Genomic DNA, 18,728 nt, shown 5'->3' with positions numbered 1-18,728 from the left:
CTACAAGCACTAAAGTAACACACCCCTTTTTGTTTAAAATAGATTTCAGAGAGAACGGAAAGGTACACAGTCAAAGAAGCCCCCCTCCCCAGACCTGGCTACGCTCCCTTTACAGTGCTGGTACATCTTTGTAAATTTTCTGTCCATGTGTATTTGCCAAAGGATGTTACTTATAAATAATCTGATTCATAATAATAACATATAAAGTACATCTTACATTATTAAAATTAGAGGGGGGAGCACCTGGGTGGCTCAGTGGGTTAAAGCCTCTGCCTTCGGCTCAGATCATGATCCCAGGGTCCTGGGATCGAGCCCCGCATTGGGCTCTCTGCTCTGCGGAGAGCCGGCTTCCTCCTCTATCTCTGCCTGTCTCCCTACCTACTTGTGATCTCTGTCTGTCAAATAAATAAATAAAATCTTTTTTATAAATAAATAAATTAGAAGGGGTTGCGCCTGGGTGGTTGAGTCATTAAGGGTGACTCAGGTCATGATCCCAGGGTCCTGGGACCTGAGTCCCACGTTGGTTCCCTGCTCAGCAGGGAGCCTGCTTCTACCTCTCCAGCTCCCCCTACTTGTGTTCCCTCTCTTGCTGTCTGTCATAAATAAATAAAAATCTATCAAAAAAAAAAAATCAGAAGTAGGGAAGCTACCGCCACTAAATATGATCCAAACAGAAGGGCCTCCTCCCAGGGCGCAGTTTCCGGGACAGCCAGCAGGTGTCAGAGCCACCAATAGTATTCCCACACTCCCGCAGGGAAGCTTCAGGAAGGGAAAAGTCTGGCTGGAAATGAGATGGGGAGACCCCCTCCCACCATTGTTTGCCCCTTTGGCCCAATATTTTGTCCACTACTGGGGTTGGGGCAGGAGGAGTAAGGGCAGCTGCAGAAAGCAATTAAATTCTCAGACCACAGATTCCCATTCAGCTGGGGAGCCTTTGATCCTTGGAGAAGCTGTTGAAACGCTGTTGGAGGGCCTCCCACAACTGGGCGGCACTTCTGGAAGCTCAGGGAGACCCGAGGTGAGCATGGAGGGGAACACGCAGAGGAGGGCTCTGCCATGGCAAGCCTGGTCTCACAGTTTCTGTATGCGGAACTTCCCCGACTTAACCTCGGGGTCATAGCCTCTTGGGCACTTCCAGCCGAGCCCCTCACTGGCCTGCCTGGCTGTCATCTGGAGCCCCTGACCTAGAAGGCCTTTGCCAGACTGGAGCAGGCCTGGGTCCTGGGGCTGGTGGCCTGGGCTCGGCAGGCAGACCTGCCGTGAGGGGCTCTATGTGGCACCCCACCCCCACCCCCTAGGCTCACCCTATAATTCTGGGATCACCAAAGCAGGCCGGAACAAAGGGGATGTTGAGGCAGGTACAACACCTCATTGGGGAATTGCGGGGAGGGGGACCACAACCTTGGCTCCAGAGGGGCAGACCCTTCCCTGAGAGTGTAGGAATGAAGGGAAGGGAAGGGATCTTCACCACATGTCCCAGCTGGTACACGTCTGGGCAGCTCCCCGGACCACACCCCACTTCTGGCCGTGGGTCCAGGGAAGGGCTCAGACAGGGTCAGACCCACGGCACTCTGGGGCTTTTCACCGGTGGGACTTTACTACACAGAATGATCCCCAGCCTGCAGGAGGGGGTAGGAGGTGGGGTGCAGGGAGGGAGGGCAAGAAACGAGTTCAGCATCCCCTGGATGGTGCTGCTGATAGTTGTGATTTCCACACATTCTGACAGGTAGGCGAAGGTGACCTTTCTGTGTGACTCAGATGACCTCATCTGCTAAACTGGTACCTCTTACCTAGGCCCCAAGAAGCAACACTCATTATTTAACTCACTCTGCACCTCACGTGTCATCTATGTCATTTAAAATAACACACCTGTGCTACCATACACATAATAAAAATGGCAATTATCATGAAAACACAGGTGGCATTCACATCCAAATATGACCATGCATTTTGATTCTCGATGTTTCAAGCACCTATACAAGCCGAATGCTTCATTTAAAAACAAACCAGGCTAAACTGCTGCCTGTATTGGGATACACATTCATTTACCACGACTGGTATAATGACCATAGCTTTGATGTCTGGCCATTGAGGGGTTTTCTTCCATTACCCTCTTACATATGACAGAAGAGGTATGGAACGGGAAGAATCTCTCCTCGTAATGCTAACCAGCCCACTCTCTTGATCATGTCAGAGGGAATAGTCTCTCTGAGGAGTGTCAGACAGAGCCAAGGGGAGGGGCCACCCTAATCTGCTCAAGGAAGACTGGTTAACAATAGTTAACAATGCCTCCCCTGCAGGCACCGTGGAATGGGTTGACTCCAGGATAATCCTGGGCCCATTGGATTCCTGATAAGACAAATAGCCTCACAAGCCCCCTGAAAAGTCGAGCTAGTCCTTGCTAGTTCTACTTCATCAGGCTGCTCACGTGACAAGGCTACACTAGGCCAAGACAGACTTCACTGGTCAAGGTCTATCTCGAGATACTCAAGTTTCCAGCTCCCTGGAAAAAAGCAACGAATGGGATCTTGGGGGTGGGAAGGGATGGGGTTCAGGCCCCGCCCACCTCACTGAATCAGATCCCTGCTTGCCACACGCCCCCTTCACTTCAATCATGCTTTGGGGGTGAGTCAGAGAGGAGGTGGGCGGTTATGCCTGGTTTTGCCAGGTGTCTGGTCCCCTAAAGACCATGACTCCTCCCTCGACTTAATCCTTCCTGTACAGGGACTCCAACTCCAAGCCCTGCACTCAGTCAGGCGAAAGGCCTGATTCAGAACCCCGCCTCCTCAGCAGTACCTGAGGCTGTTTCCCTTCCATAAAGCGGTAAGGAAATCACCCACATGGATACACAAAACAGATCACTTCCTGAATCACACCTGATTCGGGTGCAGAGTTGGGGCACAGAGTAAGGCCAAGCTTCAAGCTCGAGGTCACTGGCCATAATTATCCCTCCCAAAAGGGCAGCCTTCCTTACCTGTAGCCAAGCAGCTTATGAGGCATGACAAATAGCCATGCCCGTGGAAACCCAGGAAGGAAGCATTCCTCAGCAGGTCTCCCAGCCCAGGCGTCAGGGACGCGCACCAGAAGAGTAAACAGACTAAACCAATAGAAGCAAGAGAGAACTGGTTCTCCTGCTCTCTATATGGCTCGTGGCATTTCAATTATGTGCAACACAATACTGCAGAATTATTTTCAAGCTTTATGGAGTCTCCTGGCTTCACAAAAGGAATATTAGTTGGTGCAGTTGAAGGACGGCTAGAGCTTTGCGCAGTGGCAGTATCGTAGCCAATGAGGTTTATCCGAGGCGCGATTATTGCTAATTGAAGGACGGCTAGAGGCCGAGACCAGAAAGAAGTTCATGGGCAGGGATGAACCCCACAGTGGCACCATCCATGGGACTGGGCAGGTAAAGCACGGCACCTTTTGTCCCGGGGAACCACAAGTGTGGGACGTTTGGGCTGTTTGGGCTGTTGCTTATTTGCAATTTATTTCTCTGGATTATGTGTATGTCCTTGAGGCAACGTCAGTGTCAAGTCAGCAAATAGCAGAGGAGCCCTGAGTCCCAGCTTCCCCAGTAGCTCTGCTGCATGATGGCCCGTGGAACAGATGGAGGGAATCTTCCTGAAAGTCAGTGCGGAGAGTTCCCAAAGCACAACTGGACTCAGGATCTAAACAGACTGATCTTTCTTTTAGAAGCTCTGCTGTGGGGCAAGAGGAGAGAAGGGTCTCATGTCCTCTGGGTCCCGACTTCTCTACAAAAATCTCCTTTCAAAACTTGTCAAGGGCAGACCGCAGCCCCCCAGTGAAAAGACATACCCAGAGTTCTTCCGATAATGATGGTACTGAGAGTTGCACCTTCTAACGCCTACAGGTGCCAAACAGGCCTGTTTCATAATATCACCTCAAACTGTATTCCTCTGGCCCTGAAACACTTTACTTTTAAAAATACCCATTCGTCTTGAAACACAGCCCATGTTTAAGAGAGACATGGATATGAGAGATCACTTGCTTCTTAATTCTACTGTCAGAACCACGACAGCACAAGTTTAACCCTAAATGGCCATTGGCCATCAGCCTCGATGTTGGGGAGGACGCAGGGAGCAGTGGAGACCATGCTGAACTACAGCATTCATGACCTCATGAAGGCAGAAGCCACTGTCAACAACAGTTAAGTCTGGCAGAAGCATGGGCTCGGCACTTCTCAGAGAAACCAGAAATCCAGATGCTCACATGTAATCTCTCAGTGTTTAAACAAGGACTATAAGCTTTAAAAAAAAAAAACCTCAGGTCACCAGTTTGCTACCTCCCCCTTTAATGACTGAAGGCAGTCACTGGGAACAGAACTGACCTGGAAGCCAGGAACACAAGGCTGTTAGACCTCGCTCTGACATGTGGGCAAGACACCTGGTTGTCATGGGTCTCTGTCACCTTGGCCAAAAAGTTTAAAGGTCCAAATTCCTCTCGATACTAAATTATTATACGGTATAATTACGTAAGTTTTCTAGATGGTCAACTCCCACAAGAATAACCAGGAACCTAATTAAAAGGGAAAACACCCGCAGAAATAGATCACTGGACCCTAGCAGGGTCTGCTACACTGTCTAGACATGCCCTCGGTGTGGCCAAGCCCCTGAGTTAACACAGCCACAAGACATGAGCCCTTCCACGGGGTCCGATCCTCTCTCTGAGAGCCACCCCCCAACCCACCAGGGAAAAGAAAGAGTGGCTCTCCTCCTGTTATCTTGGCTGTGTTGGGGAGCACCTCTCTAAGAAACAGAGCTAGTGTGGGTCTCCTGACCCTAAACTCAGGGTTTCCAGAGGACATTGGAGTCAGAAAGCGATGCTGACCAACGGGCTGTTGAGAGCCCCAACTCCAGCTTTCCATGGTCACGCTTGTCCTTCCTGCAATGGGCTGTGTAGCTGCCACACCGACGGTCTGCATAAGCTGTCCTCCAAGCAGCTCTGATCACTGAACCTGAGGCTATGGCTCCACGTGCAGACAGCTCACCCCAAGCCAAAGCACACAGAAAAGAAGTAAGAGAAGAAGAACTGGTAAGGGAAGAAGAAAAAAGCAAGCTGGGGAAGATGACAGAGGGGTAAGCTAAGGGCTTTTCCACCACAAAAGGTAAAAATCAGTATATTTCAGTCCCAGTAGAAATATTCACATTCTTGAGGCTACCTGAAGTGTGTGTGCCTTGGGCAAATGAAGGCCCCACGAAGAGGAGGAACTGAAACAGCACAGCTCCCTCACACGGGCCATTCTGACCTTACAGAAAGACTCACAGACAGACTGCCAGTATCCAGTATGTTTCGGAGAACGACTGACCTTTGACTCCAAAACCAGCTATGACCTTTCTCTCTACTTGTCTCTTGGAGACATTTTCTCCACCTTGCCCTGTGACCACCCTGGCCTCAGGTCACCAGTGCTCCGTCAGCTCAGTGTTAGCCGGAGGCCTTTGTATTATCTGTTGTCACTGCCCGGAATGCTCTTTACCTTGATCTTCCTGGGGGTGGCTGGCTTAAGTCACAGCCTCCAGGATGCCCCTCAGACCGGGCCCTCTCTGGCCCTCCGAGGATTTACCCACGCTTGGGTCACATCACCCGACTCTGCTTCACACCACCCAATTTGTTTCTGTCTTCCTTGCTTGCTTTCTCTCACTAATATACGAGCTCACTTTGCCAGCCGCTAGAGCGATGCCTTGCGGGGAGCAAGTGCTCGGGGAGCATGAGTGGAAGGAACGGATGGCTGGCTGGCTGGCTGGCTGGCTGAAGTGGGGGAGGCCTCCAGCAGATAGACACCTGCGGTTTGCTGGGCATGTGGGGAGGAATGAACCCGCACAGACTTGAGTCCAGCGGGAAGGCAGACCTTTATCCCATGCTTCTGGAAGTACACCGTGCTGTCTGCCCAAGACAAGTGTGGGAACAATCTCTAAGGAAAGTGAAGGGCTGGCCAGATGGGCAAAGGCACCCCGTGGGGGAGCAGCACAACAAGGCGCCACGTCTGAAAGTAGAACATGGGCTCCAGCAGCCCGGGGTGCAGGCATGAGGGAGACAGAGCCTGAAAGGAAGGCAGGGGCCAGTTCCTAAGGAGCTGCCTCAACCCATCTCTGAGCTGTGGGAGCCATGCACGTATTCTTAAGGAGGGAGGTGACAGGATGGCTTTCTGTCTACAATGATAATTCTGAAAGCAGCAAAGGCAACTAAGAGAGAAAAGAGCAAAACTTGCCAGAGGTCCAAACCAGGTGAAAACATCTGGGATGGCAACTCCCCGGAGCAACAGAGGAGGAGGAAGAAGAGACAGATGGAAAGCTGTTGAAAGGGTAGAATCACGGGAGCCCTGTGACACACAAGATGGGGGAGACAAGAGAATGCATGGGGTTAAAGGAAATCCCATCAGAATCAATGGTCTTGGCGTGGGGGGCTGTGAAGCCCTGAACGCCTCATGCGCAGACACGACAGGTACCCCGTGTGTCTGGGACCCTGGCCCAGCTGGGAATCCTTGTCCCCGTGCTGCCGCAGTGCACCTGCTTCATCATGAAGTCTGCAGAGAAGTCCCTCTGGTGCGTGTGCATCAAGCCTAGAGCACGTTGGTGATTTCTCTGCTCCTAAAGCTACATGTGCACTTCCTTACCACACGACCGTGTTTGGAGGCACACGCTGATCCATCACCGAAGCATGACTATCACTCTAAATATAGATGTGTCTGTCACCCCAGAGAAAGAGCAGACCACAAGTCATGACTGCACTCACTTCAAGGAAATTTGCAGGTGATAAAATTAAAAAACAAATCAATGTAAGGTTTCATAAGTCTGGAAATCTGATCAGGGGGTCAAATTATGATGGCCTCACCTGCTTCACTTCTCTTCATCTTAAACTGCTAATTTGGCCCCCACTAAAGCAGCCCCCGCCCCACCCTAAGCTATTTCTCACAGTCCTCAAGGGAAATCTCACGCCGGAGGGTCCTCGCTCCATTCCCACTCTCCTACTCTAGACCCTCTCTGCCACCATCACCTGTGTGGCCACATCCTGTCAAGAGCACGGGCTCTGGGACCTGCCAGCTTGGCTCTGAATCCTGGCTTGGCCATCTGGGAGCTCTGAGACCCGGGGCAAATTATCCAGCCGCTCTGTGCCTCAGTTTCCACCCTGGTAAAATCATGTGACGATTCAGTGAATTAGTATTTGTCAAGCACTCAGAACAGTACCTAGCACGAGGCAAGTAGCCCACATGCGGAACCTGCTGTTCCTACCACTGCTGCCCTGGGAAAGCCTCTGCTAACTCCCACCACACAGAGCCAAAGCCACAGGAGCTCTGCTGTGAGGCAAGGGACAACACCCTCCTGGTGTAATACACTGCCCCAGAGAGTTTGCCCCATGTTTTCTGAAATTTTCACTAAAAGAGTGATTTACCAACAAAACGGATGAACATATGGGAAGGGTAGAGAAGAGAAGAGAAAGAGAACAAACTGAGGGTTGATGGAGGGAGGTGGGTGGGGAATGGGCCAGATGGGGGATGGGTATTAAGGAGGGCACCTGTTGTGATGAGCACTGGGTGTCATAGAAAAGTGATGAATCACTGAATTCCACTCTCAAAACCAATATCACACTATATGTTAACTAACTAGAATTTACATAAAATTTTGAAAAAAAAATAATGAAAAAAAAATCCATTTTTTACCTGTAGCCCTCCCTTCTCCAGTGTCCTCCCAGGACTAAGACATGAGTTGTGGACACCCGAGCTAGAAGACAAATGAGTGACAGATGCCACACGGTCTCCCTCCCTCGGGGAAGGGCTTTGTTACGGGGTCAAGTGGGTCCAGCCTGGCTCCCGCTGCCTTAAGATGGATTCTTCCCAGGAGAATCCTTCGTTCCTCACCGAAAAAGATTTCTGGAGTCACCCTGGTCCCAATTCTTCCAAAAGCAGAGTTTGAGTCTGATTCTTTAAAAGAATGGAGGACCAACTGTAACTGTTAAATTATCTGTAAGTGGAAAACAAGTATAAGCTGTAAAAACATACTAAGTTCAAGGCTAAAAAATAGTTCTGATATAGGACTTTGCATTTGCCTTTTTTTCTTTTAAGATTTTATTTATTCATTTGGGAGACAGAGAACATGAGAGAAAGAAGAGTGAACAGCAGTGAGGAGCGGGAGGGGCAGAGGGAAAGGAAGAAGCAGGCTCCCCACTGAGCAGGGAGCTCAGTGTGGGCCTTGGTCCCAGTACCCTGGGAACAAGACCTGAGCCAAATGCATACACTTAACGACTGAGCCATCTAGGAGTCCCTGAATTTATCTTTCATGATGAACTACCTGTCAATAATCTTAACATTAGGACAGGGAGAGGAAAACAAAATTTTAAACATGATACCACTTAACATTAGCATTTAAAAAATCCAACACATAGGATAAATCTGATAAAAGATGTGCAAGACCTCTCCAGAGAATCCAGAAACAATGTGAAGAAAAACTGAAGAATGGGGCACCTGGGTGGCTCAGTTGGTAAGCATCTGCCTTCGGCTCAGGTCATGATTCCAGGGTGCTGGGATCAAGCCCCACACCAGGCTCCCTGCTCAGCAGAAAGCCTGCTTTTCCCTCTCTCATTCCCCCTGCTCGTGTTCCTCTCTTGTTGTGTCTCTCTCTGTCAAATAAATAAATAAGTAAATAAAATAAAAAAAGGAAAACTAAAGAAGACCTATGTTAATGGAAAGCATGCATGCTCCTAGGCACAAAGATTCAATATTACAAAGATATTTGTTTTCCCCAAATTGATCTATGGATTTTATTCAATTCTAGTCAAAAATCTCAGCCATTTTTTTGCGGAAATTGACAAGATGACTCCATTTTTTTAATGAAATGCAAACGGCCAGAAGAGTCATGGTGATGTTGAAGAAGAAAAACACAGTTGAACAATTTACACTACCAGATGGCAAAACTTATTATAAAATTACAGCAATTAAGCCAGTATGGTATTAGCAGAAACTTTTGTCGCCAAAAGCATAAAGATACACAAATGGACCAATAGAACAAAGAGGGTTTAGAAACAGACCCACAGATGTACAGGCCTCTAATTTTTTATAATGACACCACACTGCACGACAAAGAGGAAGGAATGGTCTTTTCAAAATGGTGCTGGACCATCTGGATATAAACATGGATAAACAAATGAGCCTTGATCCCTACCTCATACCAGTTCCAAAACTAAATTTTAGGGTCACCTGGCTGGCTCAGTAGGAAGGGCATGCAACTCTGGGTCTCAGGGTCATGAGTTCGAGTCTCACATTGGGTGTAGAGATTACTTAAACAAATAAACTTAAAAAAAAAAAAAAAACTAAATTCTAAGAGGACTGTAGACATATCCTGGAAAGACAAGACACTGAAACTTCCAGACAATATCTTAGAAGCATATCTTCATGCCCTTGAGGACAGGGAATGACTTCTAAAGTAGGACACAAAAAGCACAAACCATAAAGGGGACAATTGATGAATTGGATTTCATTAAGAACTTCTGCTTATCAAGGCACCATTAAGAGAGCAAAAGCAAACCACACAGTGGGAGAAGAAATTTGCAGTACATGTATCTAACAAAGCACTCATATTCAGAATACATAAAGAATTCCACAAATCAATAAGAAAAAGGAAACACAATTTTAAAAGGAGGGAGAAGCAAAAGACTTGAAAAGGCACTTCATAAAAGAGAATATCCCAATGCCCCTGCTAAAAAAATATTTTAAAAGGGCTCAACATGATTCATCATCAGAAAAATGCAAATTAAAACTACAGTTAGATGCCGCTGAGGTCCGGGCAATGTTCTATTTCATGACACGGGTGGTGGGCTCACAGGAAACAATTCACTGAGTTGTACCTGTAAGGATTTGTGCACTCTTCTCTGTTTATTACATTTTCTTAACAATGTTTCCTAAAAAAAGAGACGTCAGAAATATCAACCAAATTTAATTTGTAGACCTTATTGGGTATTGCTGCACACAAGCCAGTTGTTAAAAAAGAATTTGCAAGACTTGGATCCATTAACTGCGTATTTGATGATTATTAATAATTGTTTGTTTAGGTGAGATGATGGGTTTGCATCAACTTTTGCAACAAGAGTTCTCATCATTTAGAGCTACATACTGAAGTATAAATACACATACTATAAATAAAATAATGCTTTGGATTTGTTTCAAAATAGTCCAAAGAGGGAGGAGTAGTAAGTAAGTAAGTAGTAAGACAAGAACGGAGGAGTTGATGGCTGGTAGAGCTAGACAGTGAGTACATGGGGATTGCTGTACAGCTGGCCCATGAACAACATGGGGGTTGAGGGCGTTGACTCCCCCCACAGTCAAGAATCCATGTATAACCTTTTTTTTTTTTTAAGATTTTTATTTATTTATTTGACAGACAGAGGTCACAAGTAGGCAGAGAGGCAGGCAGAGAGAGAGGAAGTGAAGCAGGCTCCCCGCCGAGCAGAGAGCCCCATGTGGGGCTCAATCCCAGGACTCTGGGATCATGACCTGAGCCAAAGGCAGAGGCTTTAACCCACTGAGCCACCCAGGTGCCCCCATGTATAACCTTTAACATCCCTGAAGCTTAACTGCTGATAGCCTGCTGTTCACCAGAAGCCTTACCGATAACATAAATAGTTAATGGACACATATTTTGTATATTATATGGTCTTATGCATTGTATTCTTACAATGAAGTAAGCTGGAGAAAAGAAAATACCATTAACAAAATCATCAAGGGGGCATCTGGGTGGCTCAGTGGGTTAAGCTTCTGCCTTCAGCTCAGGTCACGATCTCAGGGTCCTGGGATCGAGCCCTCTCTGTTCAGCAGGGAGCCTGCTTCCCCCTCTCTCTCTGCCTACCTCTCTGCCTACTCATGATCTCTCTCTCTCTCTCAGTCAAATAAATAAGTAAAATCTTTAAAAAAAAAAAAAGAAGAAGAAGAAGAAAAAATCATCAGGAAGAGAACATACATTTACAGGACTGTGCTCAATTTATCAAAACAAATCCGCATCTAAGTGGACCTGCACAGTTCAAGGGTCAGCGGTGGTGGTCAACGGTGAAGCTCTACTTCTGTGTGTGTTTAAAATCTTGTATAATAACACTTTCTAAAGCTATAGCAAAGCCAAGGTCTTATGCTTTGGGGCTGTGACTCCTCTCTTCCAGCCCTCCTGAACCGAATCAAATATTATATAGTGACAATGAAAACCATCAACATTGCACCTCTAGGCTACCAGGACCTTGAGACCTCAAGAAGTCATCTTGACCACTCCCTCCTCATCAAGCAGAAGATCTGAAACAGGAGGACTCACACCACGTCTGCGCTGAGCCGCAGAGAAAACAGTGTGCCCCCTCTCAGAGAAGGGGTTAAATAGGCAATATTTATTAGGGCCTCGGGTATGAAAGAGCAATCAGTTATCCACACCCTTTGGGGGGTATGCCAATGGAAAGTCTCTACACGGCCAGGTGCCCTCCCTGGAAGAGCAGACCCCGAACAGGAGCCCCTGCAGCCTCCCTAAGCTAACCCTTCCTCTCTATCCCTAGATACTGACGCTGTGCTATCCAGCCTCATTTGGTGAGAGGTCTGGGGCTCCCTTAGCCCACCGACTGGCCTGGAGCGGCTACTGGAGGAATCAACATTCCTGTATAAAACAAGTCTGGCTCTTTCTTACTCCAGGATCCTGGACTTATATGAGCTTTCAGTCTAGAAGCCCTCATGAGACAGACAGGAACAGTTGCACACATAACCTGGCTGGGCCTCCTGACCCACTGTGGTACCCAGGAAGCCTCTGGGGCTGGGGCTGGCCTCACCACCTCTCAGGGAAGCCACTTGATTGAGAAGCACATCTCCAGGTTGCACCTAGCTCACTCTGCTTCCCTTCTGGGCAAAATGCAGCATTTCTTTTTTTTTTTTTTAATTATTACTATTTTTTTAATATTTTATTTATTTGACAGAGAGAAATCACAACTAGGCAGAGAGGCAGGCAGAGAGAAAGGAGGAAGCAGGCTCCCTGCAGAGCAGAGAGCCCGATGTGGGGCTCGATCCCAGGACCCTGGGATCATGACCTGAGCCGAAGGCAGAGGCTTTAACCCACTGAGCCACCCAGGCGCCCCCAAAATGCTGCATTTCAACAAGGCCCTCTCAGAGAAATGAACTGGCTCTCTGATTCCTGCTGTGACTCCTGAAGCCCTCTCTCCAGGCTCATCTGTGAAGGTTTCACAGGTGGGGAATAAGGATTCATACCCACTAAAAGGGCAAGGATAAAAAAATCAATTTAAAGGACTTCCTCCATTTCTCCTTCTGATCCCTAAGAACCTCAACAGTGGGTACTTTTCAGACTAATGCCAGGCCTCTCTGAATAGTGTAGGGGTCACACACCCAGCTCTCCCTCCACGTGCCAGCCACATGACCTCTACTGTCCCATGCTTCAGTCTATCACCTGTGAAATGCAGGTAGGTAACAGTACACACCTCACAAGGTTGTTGAGATTAAATAGTACAGTCTGTGTAGAGCACTTAAAACAATCCCTGGTGTTGGCCCTTAGCCGTGACTCTAGGACTACAGAAGCCCCTGCTGAGAAGCTATGCCACTTACAGAAAGAAAGAATAGGGAGGGTGGGATCTCAGAAACCAAAGGAAGGAAATGGTTTTGCTGAAACTCTGTGGCTAAACCTTTCAAACACACCTATCTCCAGCTGTTAGCATATTTGCCACAGAATAGTATTTGTCAATAATTTGGGGATAAAGAAAAAAATATTCTAAAAGGTCAGAGGTGTTGCAGGAAAAGTGGACATCCTTATATTTCAGAAATGCATACAGAAAGGCTGCTCCTCTGTACAAGGATAAAAACCCTATCTGTACTCACTCAAAGGGCCAGCAAGGCCCTCGACTGCCAGTCTTTTTTTTAAGACTTTATTTATTTGAGAGAGACAGTGAGCACAAGAAGAGCGGGGTGCAGAGGGAGAGGGAAAAGCAGACTCCCCACTGAGTGAGAAGTTGAGGGATCCCACGACCCTGAGATCATGACCTGAGCCGATATCAAGAGTGAGCCATCCAGGCGCCCCTCAATGGCTAGTCTTGATTTAGCCTAGCACTGCTCCACACATCACAAAAAGAAGCTAAGAGCTTCGATTTTGCTCTTTTGTTATTAGTGACTGGCATCCACGGGCTCATTCAAGCAAGTTTTTTTTTTAATTGAGGCTATTATAATGCTTCACGTTTGCCTACACGGTTAGTATTATTTAATAAAAAGCATGACTTCCAAATAAAAATAATTAACTGAAGAGATCCAGAGAATTAAAATATTAAAAATTTTAAGTCTTGCCATTAGACCATTAGTTCTATATGCCCTGTGCATATATTCTGAAAACATATTTTCTCATGATTAGAATTTTTCTTGTTAACACTCGTAATTGTGTTCTACCGTTGACTATTCTTTATGATTACCATAATGCCAGACGAATGAACAGCATATATGAAACTGAGAATGGGGAAGGCTGCCCAAAGGGCCTGTTGTCTACCCTGCAGACTCCAGGGGCTATTAATTATTTAGCTACTTTTCAAAGTTAATAAATAGGAATGTCTTTTTGCCCTTTATTCCCCAGATGAATTTAACCAAATGAGGGAGAGGGTGTGTGTGCACAGAGCAAGCAATCTGAGGACACAGGGGTAAAGGTAATGAAAAGATTTGAAATATATATATATATATATATATATATATATATAATGTCAATTAAATATGCACAACACTGCTTTATGTGGCACATTTTTATTATGACTAAATTCTCATGAATATTTTGATGGTTTTTGAATATACTTCAAAAAACATGAGCACTTAAAAAACATAACATTAATACAAAAAAAGAGAGCAAAATTAAAATGACACTTGAAAAAAATACTTATAGTTAGAAAATGCAAACACCGAAGTATCAAAGAGAAAAAATAGCCCCCTTCTCACCACTGTCCTACCCCCCCAAAGCTTTATGCTTTTCTATCCTACCAGGAAAATAATGTATGCATGTACATTGATTTATTTATGAAAAGGAATCCTATTATGCAGTTTTGTGACATGCATTTTTTTACTTAATAACGTGTATATATCTACATATATATACTTTTTTTTTTTAAGATTTTATTTATTTGAGAGAGCAAGCACATGCGGGTGGGAGGGGCAGAGGGAGAAGCAGGGTCCCAGCTGAGAAGGGAGTCCGATGCAGGGCTCCATCCCAGGACCCTGGGATCATGACCTGAGCTGAAGGCAGATGCCTAAAGACTGAGTCACTCCAGCGCCCCCTTAATAATGCATCTTGATGCTGTTTCCAGATCAGCACAGGCCCCTGCTGCATTCTTTATGCTCTGACACCCAGTGCTTCAGGGAAGATCTTTGCACACGAAGCTCAGCGTCCTATTTGGTGTTTCAGTGTGGCTGGCCACCAAAGAGAGAGCAGCAACCACAAGCCACTCCAGGCTAACCCAGGTGCATGGTTGGAAAAGGACCATCTAGTTCCCTTGGCTCACTTCGGTTCCTTCAGAAAATCTCCGGAGACACCGCCTTGAGAAAAGGGCTGCTTGCAGCTGAGGAAGGCAGACACTGCTCTCTGTTCATGTCTGAGAGGAAGGGTTCCTGTGGCAAAACAGGAGTCCTGTCCTTCCACTTAGATCTGCCTACTGTCACCCCCTCCACTGCCAGGCGTGTCCCGAAGGCTGGCAGAAGGAACGGAAGGTTTGGAGACGGGGAGCAGGCGTGGGCACCGGAGACGTGCGTGGGACGGCAGGCCGGTAGACTGCCAGGTTATTCCGCAGGTACTGGAAGCTCCCACTCACGAAGACCCAACAGGAAGTATGGCATTCAGGGCTGCTGGCCCTGGGGTGCATAGAAGCACAGTCCTGTGGCCGAGTCAGGGTTAAAAAATGACCACGGAGCCCACCGCTCAGAAATATGAACAATACAGCCATCTTACATTTAGCTGCCTCAAATCCTTTTGGAAATGATGGAGGGGTTAAACTCTATTTTGACATCTTTCAACGGAGCATTTTTCCAAATATCTGTTCTATTTGTTCTCTCATTGGACCCCCACACCAACTCAGCAAGAAGGCCGGTGTCACCTTCTGCACCTACAGGATGGGATGCGTGCAGGGAAACGACTCACCCAAGGTCAGCGGGCCAAGTGTTCAGACTCCGAGCGCTGTGCTCTTTCCTGCATTCTCCCTGTCCAGACCCACCGGCGCCCCCAGTTCCCCGGCCTGCTAGCCAAGCTCAGAACCTTCAACAAAGAGCCAGGAGAGAAGCTAGAGAGTGAAAACATGCCCTCCCCGGGAATACCTGAGATCATGAAAACTACCTTTTCCTAAACAAAACTTTAATGAATTGAGTAATATTAATGTTGCTAATTACCAGGCTGAGAAACCAAACTCACACCGCAACAGAACAATAGTCTTTACTAGTTTTACAGAAACCTTTGTGAAAGGGGAACTCGGCTGACTCAGTCAGTGGAGCCTGAGACTCTTGGTCGTGGGCTTGTGAGTTCAAGCCCCATGGTGAGTGTACAGCTCATTTAAAAATTTTAAGAATCTTGGGGCGCCTGGGTGGCTCAGTGGGTTGAGGCCTCTGCCTTCGGCTTGGGTCATGACCTCAGGGTCCTGGGATTGAGCCCCGCATCGGGCTCTCTGCTCGGCGGGGAGCCTGCTTACCCCTCTCTTTCTGCCTGCCTCTCTGCCTACTTGTGATATCTGTCTCTCAAATAAATAAATAAAATTTTAAGAAAAAATTTTAAGAATCTTAAAAAAAAAGATATTTCTGGAGCACCTGGCTGGCTCAGTTGGTTAAGTGTCTGCCTTCAGCTCAGGTCATGATCTCAGAGCCCTGGGATTGAGCCTTGGGTCTGGGCTCCTCAGCAAAAAGTCTGCTTGTCCCTCTCCTCCAACCTTCCACCAACCCCTGTCCCCTGCCCCACCATCATGTGCTCTCTCTCAAATAAATTTTTTAAAGAGACTTTTGTGAAAATGTGGTTTCACATTTTATTATAAACACACATACCACCTCAGCTTTTTTTTAATCTAGTAGTTCTTTAATTTTTCCAGTTAGACACTACCTTGGACAGTACTAGTAATCTGCATTTCAGTATCTAACACTTATGTCTTGTCTTTTTGTTAGGGCTGCCCTTACTGAGTATTTTCTAAACTTTTTTGAGAATGTCCTACAGAAGAAATATATTTCAATCTGTGAAGCATGTATGTCATTGAAACAAAACTTTCACAAAATCATAATTACCTTTCCTGTGCTTTACTTAGATATTTCCTACGCTTTTATACCTTTGGGGACAGAAATCAAGAGAGGCTCCTCTCTGCTTACTAAGAAAGGGTCTTAGTAAATTAGCAAAGATTACAAACAGCCTTCAGAACTGAAGGCCTTCGTAAGCGATACTCACACTGAGGGCCAAGAGGCTGGAAGTCAGGCAAGGCTCCCCTGGTGAGGCCCCAAAACAATCCGGATCTTGAAAGTTGAGCTGGAATCAGAAGGGTAGAGACTCAGAAGTTGAAATGAACCCAGCACATGGAGGGACACTCACAAGGGGTTCATAAAGGGAGTGCTAAGGGATAAAGTCAAAAAGAAAGCCTGAGCAATGTGTCCTTAGTCTGTTCGGACCTCAGTTCCATCCTTCGGTCCTGGATGTTTCTGTTTTCAGAAATTCTCTTGGCTTTATTTTCTGGATCCACTCATCAATTTTACCACTTTTCCTCCCACTCCTTATGGCTTCCCACCAAGCCACAGGGATTCAGGAGAAGTTGATGACTGACAGCTCATGTGCTGTGTAGATTATAAATCTGGTTTTGCTCAAGTACTGAGCATATTTTAATAACAACCAGAATATTTCAGTTTGGATAGGAATGGATACCTTATCAGGCAGACTGAAATAACACAGTACTTGTCCTTTAGGAAGGAGCAGTTAAAAAACCTTGATGTGGATTATGGATTGGCCTACAGAAAAATAACCAGGCAGAAATCAAGAGTAAGGGTAAGACTAACGGGCATTTCACTTTACATAAAGAAAACATGGATGTTTCAATAAGTGAAGCTCAATTTTCTCCTGGATCCCAGAATCCACACCATATTTATAAATCTACAATCGAGTTATTACTTGATTTTAATGGGCTTGTTAGACTAGTCTGGGAAATGTGATTTTCACTATTTTCTACAGAGAAAATATTTTCCAATGTATCAAACTCGATGAGTTTTTAAAATACAATCCATTTTTACGTTGGAGCTATCCGTGCAGCAGTTTCTTTACAACTGTACAGAAAAAAATTTTTTTCTTATAAAATTGAGTTAACGTATAAAATACTGCTTTATGCCAGGATAAAGATGTTAGTATTTCCTAAAACTTTTTTTTTTTTAAAAAGTTGGAAAAGAAAAGAAAGCAAGCCTGAGGTCAGTCTACAGAGAGCAAGACAGACTGGATTTCATCCTGGAGGTAATAATGCTGACAGTCTCTGATTGTGCAAAGTGCTATTCCATAATTGTGCATCTGCACGCGGACTTGAAGCTGGCTCTAAAAATGCCCGGAGCTCAGTCACCAGGTTCTCCAGCTCTATTTCATCACGGAGAGAAATGTGTGCACACAGATGTCATAAACTCAGAATTCTAACAAGAGGAGTCTGGATCACACAAAAAAATAGAAAAGCTGGGACATACATATTAACTTTAGACAGCAACTGAGCCATTTCTGTTTCTTTTCATCCTTTTACTTCTGTTAATGAAGTGTGGGCCTTATCTGCAGCAACCACTAAGTAATTATTTCCTTTACGAAACTATACACTTTATTGAGAAGCGTGTCCTCAATACTGTTAGGAGCCTATCCAATAAATAACTTTGCAAAAATTAAATTTTGTATCAGCAGTAACACTTTTAATAATGAGGCTGTAAAGCACGCAGACACACAGGGACCTCTGAAGGTGTCCAGCATCCAGTAATTCAGGCTCTCCTGGACACAATGACAGTGTCCTCTGATCCTCACCTAGCACTCCGTTGGTCTCAGGAGAATAAAAACATCCAGCGTGAGTCATCTTGCAATTATACTGCCACCTGGAAGCATATTTAAGAGATGAGAACTACAAAGGTGTATGCTCCTGCATCAGACTTCCTCTCCTCTCTTCCAGTCTGAGGATCAATAGAGCTCAGGATTCTTTCACTAATTTCTCATAAGCATCATTTTTTAAATCATTTTTCTAAATTTAAAAAGGACTATCTCCTAAGGCCTTCCTAAAGTTACATTGAGTTATTAACACTGCAAATTTCAGAACTAGAAGGCGCATCAGTTCAATTTACGTTTTTTCCCACACGGAAACTACTTCAAAGGAAGATTTTAATTTCAGAGAAAATGTTTGTACACAGGTGTACATGCCACCAGCCACAGATGCATACCCCATCGTCTGGGGTAATGCAGACCCTTCACCCATAGTCAGGGTTCAGCCCAGTCTTTGTGGCTGCATTTCTGCATGCACACAAACGGGCACGTCACAGTGACACGGAACCATCACGTTTCACCTACAACTGTCAAGCCGGGATCTCAAGCCGAGTCCAAACCCTGCTCGGGATGCACGTTCGGTGGAGGTGGCTAAAAGGGAAAGGGGCTGCCCCCGGGCAGGTGCCCGAGACGTGGTGTCCGCGCCCATCGTCCTCTCCCGCAGTAGCCCACCGCCCCTGGCCGCAGGGCGCAGGCTCCCGTCTGCCCACCGCC

General features: G+C 46.3%; 1 pseudogene; it reads left to right on the top strand.

The window, feature by feature from the left end:
- Positions 1-3,259: 3,259 nt before the first annotated feature.
- LOC123928507 lies at positions 3,260-3,377 on the top strand (annotated as a pseudogene).
- The last annotated feature ends 15,351 nt before the right edge of the window (positions 3,378-18,728 follow it).

Source organism: Meles meles, chromosome 17 (genome assembly GCF_922984935.1).
Source record: "Meles meles chromosome 17, mMelMel3.1 paternal haplotype, whole genome shotgun sequence".
Lineage (NCBI taxonomy): Eukaryota > Metazoa > Chordata > Mammalia > Carnivora > Mustelidae > Meles > Meles meles.
Note: the sequence above shows the minus strand (reverse complement) of the source record. Positions and strands in the feature narration are given on the sequence as shown.